Source organism: Pseudophryne corroboree, chromosome 8, assembly GCF_028390025.1.
Source record: "Pseudophryne corroboree isolate aPseCor3 chromosome 8, aPseCor3.hap2, whole genome shotgun sequence".
In the NCBI taxonomy this organism is placed as follows: domain Eukaryota; kingdom Metazoa; phylum Chordata; class Amphibia; order Anura; family Myobatrachidae; genus Pseudophryne; species Pseudophryne corroboree.
Genome location: NC_086451.1, coordinates 376621559 through 376639216, shown reverse-complemented (window position 1 = coordinate 376639216; position 17658 = coordinate 376621559). Strand labels below are relative to the sequence as shown.

Genomic DNA, 17658 nt, shown 5'->3' with positions numbered 1-17658 from the left:
TTTGTACATTATAATCTTTTATTGGCAACTTAATTTAAAGGGCATATGTACTTGTCAGGATGGCCGTGTGGTCTAAGGCGCCAGACTCAAGATTGCATTCTTCCTCTAAATGGGTGTTCTGGTCTCTGTAAAGAGATGTGGGTTCAAATCCCACTTCTGACAATTTTATTTTCTTGTACTTTGTATGAAAAGAATATTAATTTGTGGATAAGTCTACCATGCAAAATAACAAGTGCCCTTAGGACATCCATTCTCTTTTAAAAGTCCTTCTCTTGGACATTGAAATCTTGTTACCATTTATTTCTAACAATGTGCAGCCTAATTATTTAAAGAAACATAGGGAACAGAATAGTTTGAAAATGGGAGAAATTGTATGATATCCCATCTACACACCAATATTGCACTTGTTGCCATGGAGTTGAATTAATGACATTATTCCTAAGTGATAAATACACAATGACTGGTTAAAAAATTCTTAAGTTTAGTTCCATGTAGAAAAAAGGTTTTCACAAATGTATTATTTGCAAAACATCCTTTCAGTATTCAGTAAACAAATCATAAAACAAAGAATAAATTGGAATAGAAAGTAGATTCAGGCTCTCAGACTCTATATCTAAAAGTTTACAAAAATTACTTGCTAGACACATAAATCTGTTTTTTCCTGAAAGAGATTTTAGTAAATAATTTGTATAGTTATTATAAAGGATATCATTATAACCTAAGCAGTTTTTCTTAAGTATTAATTGTGATGGCTCACCTTTAGCGGTAGTATACTCTATAAATCCAAGTTCTTGATTTTATGTTACTTTTTTCAAGCAGTACATATTATTTGGCTGAAAGATACCCCAAAATCCTTTTTTTGTACATTATAATCTTTCATTGGCAACTTAATTTAAAGTGCATATGTACTTGTCAGGATGGCCGAGCGGTCTAAGGTGCCAGACTCAAGATTGCATTCTTCCTCTAAATGGGTGTTCTGGTCTCTGTAAAGAGGCGTGGGTTCAAATCCCACTTCTGACAATTTTATTTTCTTGTACTTTGTATGAAAATAATATTAATTTGTGGATAAGTCTACCATGCAAAATAACAAGTGACCTTAGGACATCCATTCTCTTTTAAAAGTCCTTCTCTTGGACATTGGAATCTTGTTACCATTTATTTCTAACAATGTGCAGCCTAATTATTTAAAGAAACATAGGGAACAGAATAGTTTGAAAATGGGAGAAATTGTATGATATCCCATCTACACACCAATATTGCACTTGTTGCCATGGAGTTGAATTAATGACATTATTCATAAGTGATAAATACACAATGACTGGTTAAAAAATTCTTAAGTTTAGTTCCATGTAGAAATAAGGTTTTCACAAATGTATTATTTGCAAAACATCCTTTCAGTATTCAGTAAACAAATCATAAAACAAAGAATAAATTGGAATAGAAAGTAGATTCAGGCTCTCAGACTCTATATCTAAAAGTTTACAAAAATTACTTGCTAGACACATAAATCTGTTTTTTCCTGAAAGAGATTTTAGTAAATAATTTGTATAGTTATTATAAAGGATATCATTATAACCTGAGCAGTTTTTCTTAAGTATTAATTGTGATGGCTCACCTTTAGCGGTAGTATAGTCTATAAATCCAAGTTCTTGATTTTATGTTACTTTTTTCAAGCAGTACATATTATTTGGCTGAAAGATACCCCAAAATCCTTTTTTTGTACATTATAATCTTTTATTGGCAACTTAATTTAAAGGGCATATGTACTTGTCAGGATGGCCGAGCGGTCTAAGGCGCCAGACTCAAGATTGCATTCTTCCTCTAAATGGGTGTTCTGGTCTCTGTAAAGAGGCGTGGGTTCAAATCCCACTTCTGACAATTTTATTTTCTTGTACTTTGTATGAAAAGAATATTAATTTGTGGATAAGTCTACCATGCAAAATAACAAGTGACCTTAGGACATCCATTCTCTTTTAAAAGTCCTTCTCTTGGACATTGGAATCTTGTTACCATTTATTTCTAACAATGTGCAGCCTAATTATTTAAAGAAACATAGGGAACAGAATAGTTTGAAAATGGGAGAAATTGTATGATATCCCATCTACACACCAATATTGCACTTGTTGCCATAGAGTTGAATTAATGACATTATTCCTAAGTGATAAATACACAATGACATTTTAAAAAATTCTTAAGTTTAGTTCTATGTAGAAAAAAGGTTTTCACAAATGTATTATTTGCAAAACATCCTTTTAGTATTCAGTAAACAAATCATAAAACAAAGAATAAATTGGAATAGAAAGTAGATTCAGGCTCTCAGACTCTATATCTAAAAGTAAACAAAAATTACTTGCTAGACACATAAATCTGTTTTTTCCTGAAAGAGATTTTAGTAAATAATTTGTATAGTTATTATAAAGGATATCATTATAACCTGAGCAGTTTTTCTTAAGTATTAATTGTGATGGCTCACCTTTAGCGGTAGTATACTGTATAAATCCAAGTTCTTGATTTTAAGTTACTTTTTTCAAGCAGTACATATTATTTGGCTGAAAGATACCCCAAAATCCTTTTTTTGTACATTATAATCTTTTATTGCCAACTTAATTTAAAGAGTATATGTACTTGTCAGGATGGCTGAGCGGTCTAAGACGCCAGACTCAATATTGCATTCTTCCTCTAAATGGGTGGTCTGGTCTCTGTAAAGAGGCGTGGGTTCAAATCCCACTTCTGACAATTTTATTTTCTTGTACTTTGTATGAAAAGAATATTAATTTGTGGATAAGTCTACCATGCAAAATAACAAGTGACCTTAGGACATCCATTCTCTTTTAAAAGTCCTTCTCTTGGACATTGGAATCTTGTTACCATTTATTTCTAACAATGTGCAGCCTAATTATTTAAAGAAACATAGGTAACAGAATAGTTTGAAAATGGGAGAAATTGTATGATATCCCATCTACACACCAATATTGCACTTGTTGCCATAGAGTTGAATTAATGACATTATTCCTAAGTGATAAATACACAATGACTGGTTAAAAAATTCTTAAATTTAGCTCCATGTAGAAAAAAGGTTTTCACAAATGTATTATTTGCAAAACATCCTTTCAGTATTCAGTAAACAAATCATAAAACAAAGAATAAATTGGAATAGAAAGTAGATTCAGGCTCTCAGACTCTATATCTAAAAGTTTACAAAAATTACTTGCTAGACACATAAATCTGTTTTTTCCTGAACGAGATTTTAGTAAATAATTTGTATAGTTATTATAAAGGATATCATTATAACCTGAGCAGTTTTTCTTAAGTATTAATTGTGATGGCTCACCTTTAGCGGTAGTATACTGTATAAATCCAAGTTCTTGATTTTATGTTACTTTTTTCAAGCAGTACATATTATTTGGCTGAAAGATACCCCAAAATCCTTTTTTTGTACATTATAATCTTTTATTGGCAACTTAATTCAAAGGGCATTTGTACTTGTCAGGATGGCCGAGCGGTCTAAGGCGCCAGACTCAAGATTGCATTCTTCCTCTAAATAGGTGTTCTGGTCTCTGTAAAGAGGTGTGGATTCAAATCCCTCTTCTGACAATTTTATTTTCTTGTACTTTGTATGAAAAGAATATTAATTTGTGGATAAGTCTACCATGCAAAATAACAAGTGACCTTAGGACATCCATTCTCTTTTAAAAGTCCTTCTCTTGGACATTGGAATCTTGTTACCATTTATTTCTAACAATGTGCAGCCTAATTATTTAAAGAAACATAGGGAACAGAATAGTTTGAAAATGGGAGAAATTGTATGATATCCCATCTACTGTATAAATCCAAGTTCTTGATTTTATGTTACTTTTTTCAAGCAGTACATATTATTTGGCTGAAAGATACCCCAAAATCCTTTTTTTGTACATTATAATCTTTTATTGCCAACTTAATTTAAGGGGCATATGTACTTGTCAGGATGGCCGAGCGGTCTAAGGCGCCAGACTCAAGATTTCATTTTTCCTCTAAATGGGTGTTCTGGTCTCTGTAAAGAGGCGTGGGTTCAAATCCCACTTCTGACAAATTTATTTTCTTGTACTTTGTATGAAAAGAATATTAATTTGTGGATAAGTCTACCATGCAAAATAACAAGTGACCTTAGGACATCCATTCTCTTTTAAAAGTCCTTCTCTTGGACTTTGGAATCTTGTTACCATTTATTTCTAACAATGTGCAGCCTAATTATTTAAAGAAACATAGGGAACAGAATAGTTTGAAAATGGGAGAAATTGTATGATATCCCATCTACACACCAATATTGCACTTGTTGCCATAGAGTTGAATTAATGACATTATTCCTAAGTGATAAATACACAATGACTGGTTAAAAAATTCTTAAGTTTAGTTCTATGTAGAAAAAAGGTTTTCACAAATGTATTATTTGCAAAACATCCTTTCAGTATTCAGTAAACAAATCATAAAACAAAGAATAAATTGGAATAGAAAGTAGATTCAGGCTCTCAGACTCTATATCTAAAAGTTTACAAAAATTACATACTAGACACATAAATCTGTTTTTTCCTGAAAGAGATTTTAGTAAATAATTTGTATAGTTATTATAAAGGATATCATTATAACCTGAGCAGTTTTTCTTAAGTATTAATTGTGATGGCTCACCTTTAGCGGTAGTTTACTGTATAAATCCAGGTTCTTGATTTTATGTTACTTTTTTCAAGCAGTACATATTATTTGGCTGAAAGATACCCCAAAATCCTTTTTTTGTACATTATAATCTTTTATTGGCAACTTAATTCAAAGGGCATTTGTACTTGTCAGGATGGCCGAGCGGTCTAAGGCGCCAGACTCAAGATTGCATTCTTCCTCTAAATGGCTGTTCTGGTCTCTGTAAAGAGGTGTGGGTTCAAATCCCTCTTCTGACAATTTTATTTTCTTGTACTTTGTATGAAAAGAATATTAATTTGTGGATAAGTCTACCATGCAAAATAACAAGTGACCTTAGGACATCCATTCTCTTTTAAAAGTCCTTCTCTTGGACATTGGAATCTTGTTACCATTTATTTCTAACAATGTGCAGCCTAATTATTTAAAGAAACATAGGGAACAGAATAGTTTGAAAATGGGAGAAATTGTATGATATCCCATCTACACACCAATATTGCACTTGTTGCCATAGAGTTGAATTAATGACATTATTCCTAAGTGATAAATACACAATGACTGGTTAAAAAATTCTTAAGTTTAGTTCCATGTAGAAAAAAGGTTTTCACAAATGTATTATTTGCAAAACATCCTTTCAGTATTCAGTAAACAAATCATAAAACAAAGAATAAATTGGAATAGAAAGTAGATTCAGGCTCTCAGACTGTATATCTAAAAGTTTACAAAAATTACTTGCTAGACACATAAATCTGTTTTTTTCCTGAAAGAGATTTTAGTAAATAATTTGTATAGTTATTATAAAGGATATCATTATAACCTGAGCAGTTTTTCTTAAGTATTAATTGTGATGGCTCACCTTTAGCGGTAGTATACTCTATAAATCCAAGTTCTTGATTTTATGTTACTTTTTTCAAGCAGTACATATTATTTGGCTGAAAGATACCCCAAAATCCTTTTTTTGTACATTATAATCTTTTATTGGCAACTTAATTCAAAGGGCATTTGTACTTGTCAGGATGGCCGAGCGGTCTAAGGCGCCAGACTCAAGATTGCATTCTTCCTATAAATGGGTGTTCTGGTCTCTGTAAAGAGGCGTGGGTTCAAATCCCTCTTCTGACAATTTTATTTTCTTGTACTTTGTATGAAAAGAATATTAATTTGTGGATAAGTCTACCATGCAAAATAACAAGTGACCTTAGGACATCCATTCTCTTTTAAAAGTCCTTCTCTTGGACATTGGAATCTTGTTACCATTTATTTCTAACAATGTGCAGCCTAATTATTTAAAAAAAAACATAGGGAACAGAATAGTTTGAAAATGGGAGAAATTGTATGATATCCCATCTACACACCAATATTGCATTTGTTGCCATAGAGTTGAATTAATGACATTATTCCTAAGTGATAAATACACAATGACTGGTTAAAAAATTCTTAAGTTTAGTTCCATGTAGAAAAAGGTTTTCACAAATGTATTATTTGCAAAACATCCTTTCAGTATTCAGTAAACAAATCATAAAACAAAGAATAAATTGGAATAGAAAGTAGATTCAGGCTCTCAGACTGTATATCTAAAAGTTTACAAAAATTACTTGCTAGACACATAAATCTGTTTTTTCCTGAAAGAGATTTTAGTAAATAATTTGTTTAGTTATTATAAAGGATATCATTATAACCTGAGCAGTTTTTCTTAAGTATTAATTGTGATGGCTCACCTTTAGCGGTAGTATACTGTATAAATCCAAGTTCTTGATTTTATGTTACTTTTTTCAAGCAGTACATATTATTTGGCTGAAAGATACCCCAAAATCCTTTTTTTGTACATTATAATCTTTTATTGCCAACTTAATTTAAAGAGTATGTGTACTTGTCAGGATTGCCGAGCGGTCTATGGCGCCAGACTCAAGATTTCATTCTTCCACTAAATGGGTGTTCTGATCTTTGTAAAGAGGCGTGGGTTCAAATCCCATTTCTGACAATTTTATTTTCTTGTACTTTGTATGAAAAGAATAATAATTTGTGGATAAGTCTACCATGCAAAATAACAAGTGCCCTTAGGACATCCATTCTCTTTTAAAAGTCCTTCTCTTGGACATTGGAATCTTATTACCATTTATTTCTAACAATGTGCAGCCTAATTATTTAAAGAAACATAGGGAACAGAATAGTTTGAAAATGGGAGAAATTGTATGATATCCCATCTACACACCAATATTGCATTTGTTGCCATAGAGTTGAATTAATGACATTATTCCTAAGTGATAAATACACAATGACTGGTTAAAAAATTCTTAAGTTTAGATCCATGTAGAAAAAAGGTTTTCACAAATGTATTATTTGCAAAACATCCTTTCAGTATTCAGTAAACAAATCATAAAACAAAGAATAAATTGGAATAGAAAGTAGATTCAGGCTCTCAGACTGTATATCTAAAAGTTTACAAAAATTACTTGCTAGACACATAAATCTGTTTTTTCCTGAAAGAGATTTTAGTAAATAATTTGTATAGTTATTATAAAGGATATCATTATAACCTGAGCAGTTTTTCTTAAGTATTAATTGTGATGGCTCACCTTTAGCGGTAGTATACTGTATAAATCCAAGTTCTTGATTTTATGTTACTTTTTTCAAGCAGTACATATTATTTGGCTGAAAGATACGCCAAAATCCTTTTTTTGTACATTATAATCTTTTATTGCCAACTTAATTTAAAGAGTATATGTACTTGTCAGGATGGCCGAGCAGTCTAAGGCGCCAGACTCAAGATTGCATTCTTCCTCTAAATGGGTGTTCTGGTCTCTGTAACGAGGCGTGGGTTCAAATCCCACTTCTGACAATTATATTTTCTTGTACTTTGTATGAAAAGAATATTAATTTGTGGATAAGTCTACCATGCAAAATAACAAGTGACCTTAGGACATCCATTCTCTTTTAAAAGTCCTTCTCTTGGACATTGGAATCTTGTTACCATTTATTTCTAACAATGTGCAGCCTAATTATTTAAAGAAACATAGGGAACAGAATAGTTTGAAAATGGGAGAAATTGTATGATATCCCATCTACACACCAATATTGCATTTGTTGCCATAGAGTTGAATTAATGACATTATTCCTAAGTGATAAATACACAATGACTGGTTAAAAAATTCTTAAGTTTAGTTCCATGTAGAAAAAAGGTTTTCACAAATGTATTATTTGCAAAACATCCTTTCAGTATTCAGTAAACAAATCATAAAACAAAGAATAAATTGGAATAGAAAGTAGATTCAGGCTCTCAGACTCTATATCTAAAAGTTTACAAAAATTACTTGCTAGACACATAAATCTGTTTTTTCCTGAAAGAGAGTTTAGTAAATAATTTGTATAGTTATTATAAAGGATATCATTATAACCTGAGCAGTTTTTCTTAAGTATTAATTGTGATGGCTCACCTTTAGCGGTAGTATACTGTATACATCCAAGTTCTTGATTTTATGTTACTTTTTTCAAGCAGTACATATTATTTGGCTGAAAGATACCCCAAAATCCTTTTTTTGTACATTATAATCTTTTATTGCCAACTTAATTTAAAGAGTATGTGTACTTGTCAGGATGGCCGAGCGGTCTAAGGTGCCAGACTCAAGATTGCATTCTTCCTCTAAATGGGTGTTCTGGTCTCTGTAAAGAGGCGTGGGTTCAAATCCCACTTCTGACAATTTTATTTTCTTGTACTTTGTATGAAAAGAATATTAATTTGTGGATAAGTTTACCATGCAAAATAACAAGTGACCTTAGGACATCCATTCTCTTTTAAAAGTCCTTCTTTTGGACATTGGAATCTTGTTACCATTTATTTCTAACAATGTGCAGCCTAATTATTTAAAGAAACATAGGGAACAGAATAGTTTGAAAATGGGAGAAATTGTATGATATCCCATCTACACACCAATATTGCATTTGTTGCCATAGAGTTGAATTAATGACATTATTCCTAAGTAATAAATACACAATGACTGGTAAAAAATTCTTAAGTTTAGTTCCATGTAGTAAAAAGGTTTTCACAAATGTATTATTTGCAAAACATCCTTTCAGTATTCAGTAAACAAATAATAAAACAAAGAATAAATTGGAATAGAAAGTAGATTCAGGCTCTCAGACTCTATATCTAAAAGTTTACAAAAATTACTTGCTAGACACATAAATCTGTTTTTTCCTGAAAGAGATTTTAGTAAATAATTTGTATAGTTATTATAAAGGATATCATTATAACCTGAGCAGTTTTTCTTAAGTATTAATTGTGATGGCTCACCTTTAGCGTTAGTATACTGTATAAATCAAAGTTCTTGATTTTATGTTACTTTTTTCAAGCAGTACATATTATTTGGCTGAAAGATACCCCAAAATCCTTTTTTTGTACATTATAATCTTTTATTGCCAACTTAATTTAAAGAGTATATGTACTTGTCAGGATGGCCGAGCGGTCTAAGGCGCCAGACTCAAGATTGCATTCTTCCTCTAAATGGGTGTTCTGGTCTCTGTAAAGAGGCGTTGGTTCAAATTCCACTTCTGACAATTTTATTTTCTTGTACTTTGTATGAAAAGAATATTAATTTGTGGATAAGTCTACCATGCAAAATAACAAGTGACCTTAGGACATCCATTCTCTTTTAAAAGTCCTTCTCTTGGACATTGGAATCTTATTACCATTTATTTCTAACAATGTGCAGCCTAATTATTTAAAGAAACATAGGGAACAGAATAGTTTGAAAATGGGAGAAATTGTATGATATCCCATCTACACACCAATATTGCACTTGTTGCCATAGAGTTGAATTAATGACATTATTCCTAAGTGATAAATATACAATGTCTGGTAAAAAAATTCTTACGTTTAGTTCCATGTAGAAAAAAGGTTTTCACAATTGTATTATTTGCAAAACATCCTTTCAGTATTCAGTAAACAAATCATAAAACAAAGAATAAATTGGAATAGAAAGTAGATTCAGGCTCTCAGACTGTATATCTAAAAGTTTACAAAAATTACTTGCTAGACACATAAATCTGTTTTTTCCTGAAAGAGATTTTAGTAAATAATTTGTATAGTTATTATAAAGGATATCATTATAACCTGAGCAGTTTTTCTTAAGTATTAATTGTGATGGCTCACCTTTAGCGGTAGTATACTGTATAAATCCAAGTTCTTGATTTTATGTTACTTTTTTCAAGCAGTACATATTATTTGGCTGAAAGATACCCCAAAATCCTTTTTTTGTACATTATAATCTTTTATTGCCAACTTAATTTAAAGGGCATATGTACTTGTCAGGATGGCCGAGCGGCCTAAGGCGCCAGACTCAAGATTGCATTCTTCCTCTAAATGGGTGTTCTGGTCTCTGTAGAGAGGTGTGGGTTCAAATCCCACTTCTGACAATTTTATTTTCTTGTACTTTGTATGAAAAGAATATTAATTTGTGGATAAGTCTACCATGCAAAATAACAAGTGACCTTAGGACATCCATTCTCTTTTAAAAGTCCTTCTCTTGGACATTGGAATCTTGTTACCATTTATTTCTAACAATGTGCAGCCTAATTATTTAAAGAAACATAGGGAACAGAATAGTTTGAAAATGGGAGAAATTGTATGATATCCCATCTACACACCAATATTGCATTTGTTGCCATAGAGTTGAATTAATGACATTATTCCTAAGTGATAAATACACAATGACTGGTTAAAAAATTCTTAAGTTTAGTTCGATATAGTAAAAAGGTTTTCACAAATGTATTATTTGCAAAACATCCTTTCAGTATTCAGTAAACAAATCATAAAACAAAGAATAAATTGGAATAGAAAGTAGATTCAGGCTCTCAGACTCTATATCTAAAAGTTTACAAAAATTACTTGCTAGACACATAAATCTGTTTTTTCCTGAAAGAGATTTTAGTAAATAATTTGTATAGTTATTATAAAGGATATCATTATAACCTGAGCAGTTTTTCTTAAGTATTAATTGTGATGGCTCACCTTTAGCGTTAGTATACTGTATAAATCAAAGTTCTTGATTTTATGTTACTTTTTTCAAGCAGTACATATTATTTGGCTGAAAGATACCCCAAAATCCTTTTTTTGTACATTATAATCTTTTATTGCCAACTTAATTTAAGGAGTATATGTACTTGTCAGGATGGCCGAGCGGTCTAAGGCGCCAGCCTCAAGATTGCATTCTTCCTCTAAATGGGTGTTCTGGTCTCTGTAAAGAGGCGTTGGTTCAAATCCCACTTCTGACAATTTTATTTTCTTGTACTTTGTATGAAAAGAATATTAATTTGTGGATAAGTCTACCATGCAAAATAACAAGTGACCTTAGGACATCCATTCTCTTTTAAAAGTCCTTCTCTTGGACATTGGAATCTTATTACCATTTATTTCTAACAATGTGCAGCCTAATTATTTAAAGAAACATAGGGAACAGAATAGTTTGAAAATGGGAGAAATTGTATGATATCCCATCTACACACCAATATTGCATTTGTTGCCATAGAGTTGAATTAATGACATTATTCCTAAGTGATAAATACACAATGACTGGTTAAAAAATTCTTAAGTTTAGTTCCATGTAGAAAAAAGGTTTTCACAAATGTATTATTTGCAAAACATCCTTTCAGTATTCAGTAAACAAATCATAAAACAAAGAATAAATTGGAATAGAAAGTAGATTCAGGCTCTCAGACTCTATATCTAAAAGTTTACAAAAATTACTTGCTAGACACATAAATCTGTTTTTTCCTGAAAGAGAGTTTAGTAAATAATTTGTATAGTTATTATAAAGGATATCATTATAACCTGAGCAGTTTTTCTTAAGTATTAATTGTGATGACTCACCTTTAGCGGTAGTATACTGTATACATCCAAGTTCTTGATTTTATGTTACTTTTTTCAAGCAGTACATATTATTTGGCTGAAAGATACCCCAAAATCCTTTTTTTGTACATTATAATCTTTTATTGCCAACTTAATTTAAAGAGTATATGTACTTGTCAGGATGGCCGAGCGGTCTAAGGCGCCAGACTCAAGATTGCATTCTTCCTCTAAATGGGTGTTCTGGTCTCTGTAAAGAGGCGTGGGTTCAAATCCCACTTCTGACAATTTTATTTTCTTGTACTTTGTATGAAAAGAATATTAATTTGTGGATAAGTCTACCATGCAAAATAACAAGTGACCTTAGGACATCCATTGTCTTTTAAAAGTCCTTCTTTTGGACATTGGAATCTTGTTACCATTTATTTCTAACAATGTGCAGCCTAATTATTTAAAGAAACATAGGGAACAGAATAGTTTGAAAATGGGAGAAATTGTATGATATCCCATCTACACACCAATATTGCATTTGTTGCCATAGAGTTGAATTAATGACATTATTCCTAAGTGATAAATACACAATGACTGGTTAAAAAATTCTTAAGTTTAGTTCCATGTAGTAAAAAGGTTTTCACAAATGTATTATTTGCAAAACATCCTTTCAGTATTCAGTAAACAAATCATAAAACAAAGAATAAATTGGAATAGAAAGTAGATTCAGGCTCTCAGACTCTAGATCTAAAAGTTTACAAAAATTACTTGCTAGACACATAAATCTGTTTTTTCCTGAAAGAGATTTTAGTAAATAATTTGTATAGTTATTATAAAGGATATCATTATAACCTGAGCAGTTTTTCTTAAGTATTAATTGTGATGGCTCACCTTTAGCGTTAGTATACTGTATAAATCAAAGTTCTTGGTTTTATGTTACTTTTTTCAAGCAGTACATATTATTTGGCTGAAAGATACCCCAAAATCCTTTTTTTGTACATTATAATCTTTTATTGCCAACTTAATTTAAAGAGTATATGTACTTGTCAGGATGGCCGAGCGGTCTAAGGCGCCAAACTCAAGATTGCATTCTTCCTCTAAATGGGTGTTCTGGTCTCTGTAAAGAGGCGTTGGTTCAAATTCCACTTCTGACAATGTTCTTTTCTTGTACTTTGTATGAAAAGAATATTAATTTGTGGATAAGTCTACCATGCAAAATAACAAGTGACCTTAGGACATCCATTCTCTTTTAAAAGTCCTTCTCTTGGACATTGGAATCTTATTACCATTTATTTCTAACAATGTGCAGCCTAATTATTTAAAGAAACATAGGGAACAGAATAGTTTGAAAATGGGAGAAATTGTATGATATCCCATCTACACACCAATATTGCACTTGTTGCCATAGAGTTGAAATATGACATTATTCCTAAGTGATAAATATACAATGTCTGGTAAAAAAATTCTTACGTTTAGTTCCATGTAGAAAAAAGGTTTTCACAATTGTATTATTTGCAAAACATCCTTTCAGTATTCAGTAAACAAATCATAAAACAAAGAATAAATTGGAATAGAAAGTAGATTCAGGCTCTCAGACTGTATATCTAAAAGTTTACAAAAATTACTTGCTAGACACATAAATCTGTTTTTTCCTGAAAGAGATTTTAGTAAATAATTTGTATAGTTATTATAAAGGATATCATTATAACCTGAGCAGTTTTTCTTAAGTATTAATTGTGATGGCTCACCTTTAGCGGTAGTATACTGTATAAATCCAAGTTCTTGATTTTATGTTACTTTTTTCAAGCAGTACATATTATTTGGCTGAAAGATACCCCAAAATCCTTTTTTTGTACATTATAATCTTTTATTGCCAACTTAATTTAAAGGGCATATGTACTTGTCAGGATGGCCGAGCGGCCTAAGGCGCCACACTCAAGATTGCATTCTTCCTCTAAATGGGTGTTCTGGTCTCTGTAGAGAGGTGTGGGTTCAAATCCCACTTCTGACAATTTTATTTTCTTGTACTTTGTATGAAAAGAATATTAATTTGTGGATAAGTCTACCATGCAAAATAACAAGTGACCTTAGGACATCCATTCTCTTTTAAAAGTCCTTCTCTTGGACATTGGAATCTTGTTACCATTTATTTCTAACAATGTGCAGCCTAATTATTTAAAGAAACATAGGGAACAGAATAGTTTGAAAATGGGAGAAATTGTATGATATCCCATCTACACACCAATATTGCACTTGTTGCCATAGAGTTGAATTAATGACATTATTCCTAAGTGATAAATATACAATGTCTGGTAAAAAAAATCTTACGTTTAGTTCCATGTAGAAAAAAGGTTTTCACAATTGTATTATTTGCAAAACATCCTTTCAGTATTCAGTAAACAAATCATAAAACAAAGAATAAATTGGAATAGAAAGTAGATTCAGGCTCTCAGACTGTATATCTAAAAGTTTACAAAAATTACTTGCTAGACACATAAATCTGTTTTTTCCTGAAAGAGATTTTAGTAAATAATTTGTATAGTTATTATAAAGGATATCATTATAACCTGAGCAGTTTTTCTTAAGTATTAATTGTGATGGCTCACCTTTAGCGGTAGTATACTGTATAAATCCAAGTTCTTGATTTTATGTTACTTTTTTCAAGCAGTACATATTATTTGGCTGAAAGATACGCCAAAATCCTTTTTTTGTACATTATAATCTTTTATTGCCAACTTAATTTAAAGAGTATATGTACTTGTCAGGATGGTCGAGCAGTCTAAGGCGCCAGACTCAAGATTGCATTCTTCCTCTAAATGGGTGTTCTGGTCTCTGTAACGAGGCGTGGGTTCAAATCCCACTTCTGACAATTATATTTTCTTGTACTTTGTATGAAAAGAATATTAATTTGTGGATAAGTCTACCATGCAAAATAACAAGTGACCTTAGGACATCCATTCTCTTTTAAAAGTCCTTCTCTTGGACATTGGAATCTTGTTACCATTTATTTCTAACAATGTGCAGCCTAATTATTTAAAGAAACATAGGGAACAGAATAGTTTGAAAATGGGAGAAATTGTATGATATCCCATCTACACACCAATATTGCATTTGTTGCCATAGAGTTGAATTAATGACATTATTCCTAAGTGATAAATACACAATGACTGGTTAAAAAATTCTTAAGTTTAGTTCCATGTAGAAAAAAGGTTTTCACAAATGTATTATTTGCAAAACATCCTTTCAGTATTCAGTAAACAAATCATAAAACAAAGAATAAATTGGAATAGAAAGTAGATTCAGGCTCTCAGACTCTATATCTAAAAGTTTACAAAAATTACTTGCTAGACACATAAATCTGTTTTTTCCTGAAAGAGAGTTTAGTAAATAATTTGTATAGTTATTATAAAGGATATCATTATAACCTGAGCAGTTTTTCTTAAGTATTAATTGTGATGGCTCACCTTTAGCGGTAGTATACTGTATACATCCAAGTTCTTGATTTTATGTTACTTTTTTCAAGCAGTACATATTATTTGGCTGAAAGATACCCCAAAATCCTTTTTTTGTACATTATAATCTTTTATTGCCAACTTAATTTAAAGAGTATATGTACTTGTCAGGATGGCCGAGCGGTCTAAGGCGCCAGACTCAAGATTGCATTCTTCCTCTAAATGGGTGTTCTGGTCTCTGTAAAGAGGCGTGGGTTCAAATCCCACTTCTGACAATTTTATTTTCTTGTACTTTGTATGAAAAGAATATTAATTTGTGGATAAGTCTACCATGCAAAATAACAAGTGACCTTAGGACATCCATTCTCTTTTAAAAGTCCTTCTTTTGGACATTGGAATCTTGTTACCATTTATTTCTAACAATGTGCAGCCTAATTATTTAAAGAAACATAGGGAACAGAATAGTTTGAAAATGGGAGAAATTGTATGATATCCCATCTACACACCAATATTGCATTTGTTGCCATAGAGTTGAATTAATGACATTATTCCTAAGTGATAAATACACAATGACTGGTTAAAAAATTCTTAAGTTTAGTTCCATGTAGTAAAAAGGTTTTCACAAATGTATTATTTGCAAAACATCCTTTCAGTATTCAGTAAACAAATCATAAAACAAAGAATAAATTGGAATAGAAAGTAGATTCAGGCTCTCAGACTCTAGATCTAAAAGTTTACAAAAATTACTTGCTAGACACATAAATCTGTTTTTTCCTGAAAGAGATTTTAGTAAATAATTTGTATAGTTATTATAAAGGTTATCATTATAACCTGAGCAGTTTTTCTTAAGTATTAATTGTGATGGCTCACCTTTAGCGTTAGTATACTGTATAAATCAAAGTTCTTGGTTTTATGTTACTTTTTTCAAGCAGTACATATTATTTGGCTGAAAGATACCCCAAAATCCTTTTTTTGTACATTATAATCTTTTATTGCCAACTTAATTTAAAGAGTATATGTACTTGTCAGGATGGCCGAGCGGTCTAAGGCGCCAGACTCAAGATTGCATTCTTCCTCTAAATGGGTGTTCTGGTCTCTGTAAAGAGGCGTTGGTTCAAATTCCACTTCTGACAATGTTCTTTTCTTGTACTTTGTATGAAAAGAATATTAATTTGTGGATAAGTCTACCATGCAAAATAACAAGTGACCTTAGGACATCCATTCTCTTTTAAAAGTCCTTCTCTTGGACATTGGAATCTTATTACCATTTATTTCTAACAATGTGCAGCCTAATTATTTAAAGAAACATAGGGAACAGAATAGTTTGAAAATGGGAGAAATTGTATGATATCCCATCTACACACCAATATTGCACTTGTTGCCATAGAGTTGAAATATGACATTATTCCTAAGTGATAAATATACAATGTCTGGTAAAAAAATTCTTACGTTTAGTTCCATGTAGAAAAAAGGTTTTCACAATTGTATTATTTGCAAAACATCCTTTCAGTATTCAGTAAACAAATCATAAAACAAAGAATAAATTGGAATAGAAAGTAGATTCAGGCTCTCAGACTGTATATCTAAAAGTTTACAAAAATTACTTGCTAGACACATAAATCTGTTTTTTCCTGAAAGAGATTTTAGTAAATAATTTGTATAGTTATTATAAAGGATATCATTATAACCTGAGCAGTTTTTCTTAAGTATTAATTGTGATGGCTCACCTTTAGCGGTAGTATACTGTATAAATCCAAGTTCTTGATTTTATGTTACTTTTTTCAAGCAGTACATATTATTTGGCTGAAAGATACCCCAAAATCCTTTTTTTGTACATTATAATCTTTTATTGCCAACTTAATTTAAAGGGCATATGTACTTGTCAGGATGGCCGAGCGGCCTAAGGCGCCACACTCAAGATTGCATTCTTCCTCTAAATGGGTGTTCTGGTCTCTGTAGAGAGGTGTGGGTTCAAATCCCACTTCTGACAATTTTATTTTCTTGTACTTTGTATGAAAAGAATATTAATTTGTGGATAAGTCTACCATGCAAAATAACAAGTGACCTTAGGACATCCATTCTCTTTTAAAAGTCCTTCTCTTGGACATTGGAATCTTGTTACCATTTATTTCTAACAATGTGCAGCCTAATTATTTAAAGAAACATAGGGAACAGAATAGTTTGAAAATGGGAGAAATTGTATGATATCCCATCTACACACCAATATTGCATTTGTTGCCATAGAGTTGAATTAATGACATTATTCCTAAGTGATAAATACACAATGACTGGTTAAAAAATTCTTAAGTTTAGTTCGATATAGTAAAAAGGTTTTCACAAATGTATTATTTGCAAAACATCCTTTCAGTATTCAGTAAACAAATCATAAAACAAAGAATAAATTGGAATAGAAAGTAGATTCAGGCTCTCAGACTGTATATCTAAAAGTTTACAAAAATTACTTGCTAGACACATAAATCTGTTTTTTCCTGAAAGAGATTTTAGTAAATAATTTGTATAGTTATTATAAAGGATATCATTATAACCTGAGCAGTTTTTCTTAAGTATTAATTGTGATGGCTCACCTTTAGCGTTAGTATACTGTATAAATCAAAGTTCTTGATTTTATGTTACTTTTTTCAAGCAGTACATATTATTTGGCTGAAAGATACCCCAAAATCCTTTTTTTGTACATTATAATCTTTTATTGCC

General features: G+C 31.2%; 15 non-coding genes across 15 annotated transcripts; all 15 read left to right on the top strand.

The window, feature by feature from the left end:
* The first annotated feature begins 53 nt into the window (after window positions 1-53).
* TRNAL-CAA (transfer RNA leucine (anticodon CAA)) lies at window positions 54-162 on the top strand. The gene is made up of 2 exons: window positions 54-91; window positions 117-162. It is a non-coding gene; the product is annotated as a tRNA-Leu (tRNA).
* Window positions 163-911: 749 nt separating this feature from the next.
* TRNAL-CAA (transfer RNA leucine (anticodon CAA)) lies at window positions 912-1020 on the top strand. Its single transcript has 2 exons — window positions 912-949; window positions 975-1020. It is a non-coding gene; the product is annotated as a tRNA-Leu (tRNA).
* Window positions 1021-1769: 749 nt separating this feature from the next.
* Window positions 1770-1878, top strand: TRNAL-CAA (transfer RNA leucine (anticodon CAA)). The gene is made up of 2 exons: window positions 1770-1807; window positions 1833-1878. It is a non-coding gene; the product is annotated as a tRNA-Leu (tRNA).
* A 2080-nt stretch (window positions 1879-3958) lies between these two features.
* On the top strand, window positions 3959-4067 carry TRNAL-CAA (transfer RNA leucine (anticodon CAA)). The gene is made up of 2 exons: window positions 3959-3996; window positions 4022-4067. It is a non-coding gene; the product is annotated as a tRNA-Leu (tRNA).
* A 749-nt stretch (window positions 4068-4816) lies between these two features.
* TRNAL-CAA (transfer RNA leucine (anticodon CAA)) lies at window positions 4817-4925 on the top strand. Its single transcript has 2 exons — window positions 4817-4854; window positions 4880-4925. It is a non-coding gene; the product is annotated as a tRNA-Leu (tRNA).
* Window positions 4926-5675: 750 nt separating this feature from the next.
* TRNAL-CAA (transfer RNA leucine (anticodon CAA)) lies at window positions 5676-5784 on the top strand. The gene is made up of 2 exons: window positions 5676-5713; window positions 5739-5784. It is a non-coding gene; the product is annotated as a tRNA-Leu (tRNA).
* Window positions 5785-7392: 1608 nt separating this feature from the next.
* On the top strand, window positions 7393-7501 carry TRNAL-CAA (transfer RNA leucine (anticodon CAA)). The gene is made up of 2 exons: window positions 7393-7430; window positions 7456-7501. It is a non-coding gene; the product is annotated as a tRNA-Leu (tRNA).
* A 749-nt stretch (window positions 7502-8250) lies between these two features.
* On the top strand, window positions 8251-8359 carry TRNAL-CAA (transfer RNA leucine (anticodon CAA)). Its single transcript has 2 exons — window positions 8251-8288; window positions 8314-8359. It is a non-coding gene; the product is annotated as a tRNA-Leu (tRNA).
* Window positions 8360-9107: 748 nt separating this feature from the next.
* TRNAL-CAA (transfer RNA leucine (anticodon CAA)) lies at window positions 9108-9216 on the top strand. Its single transcript has 2 exons — window positions 9108-9145; window positions 9171-9216. It is a non-coding gene; the product is annotated as a tRNA-Leu (tRNA).
* Window positions 9217-9965: 749 nt separating this feature from the next.
* TRNAL-CAA (transfer RNA leucine (anticodon CAA)) lies at window positions 9966-10074 on the top strand. The gene is made up of 2 exons: window positions 9966-10003; window positions 10029-10074. It is a non-coding gene; the product is annotated as a tRNA-Leu (tRNA).
* A 1607-nt stretch (window positions 10075-11681) lies between these two features.
* TRNAL-CAA (transfer RNA leucine (anticodon CAA)) lies at window positions 11682-11790 on the top strand. Its single transcript has 2 exons — window positions 11682-11719; window positions 11745-11790. It is a non-coding gene; the product is annotated as a tRNA-Leu (tRNA).
* Window positions 11791-13396: 1606 nt separating this feature from the next.
* On the top strand, window positions 13397-13505 carry TRNAL-CAA (transfer RNA leucine (anticodon CAA)). The gene is made up of 2 exons: window positions 13397-13434; window positions 13460-13505. It is a non-coding gene; the product is annotated as a tRNA-Leu (tRNA).
* Window positions 13506-15112: 1607 nt separating this feature from the next.
* On the top strand, window positions 15113-15221 carry TRNAL-CAA (transfer RNA leucine (anticodon CAA)). The gene is made up of 2 exons: window positions 15113-15150; window positions 15176-15221. It is a non-coding gene; the product is annotated as a tRNA-Leu (tRNA).
* A 749-nt stretch (window positions 15222-15970) lies between these two features.
* Window positions 15971-16079, top strand: TRNAL-CAA (transfer RNA leucine (anticodon CAA)). The gene is made up of 2 exons: window positions 15971-16008; window positions 16034-16079. It is a non-coding gene; the product is annotated as a tRNA-Leu (tRNA).
* Window positions 16080-16827: 748 nt separating this feature from the next.
* Window positions 16828-16936, top strand: TRNAL-CAA (transfer RNA leucine (anticodon CAA)). The gene is made up of 2 exons: window positions 16828-16865; window positions 16891-16936. It is a non-coding gene; the product is annotated as a tRNA-Leu (tRNA).
* Window positions 16937-17658: the final 722 nt, after the last annotated feature.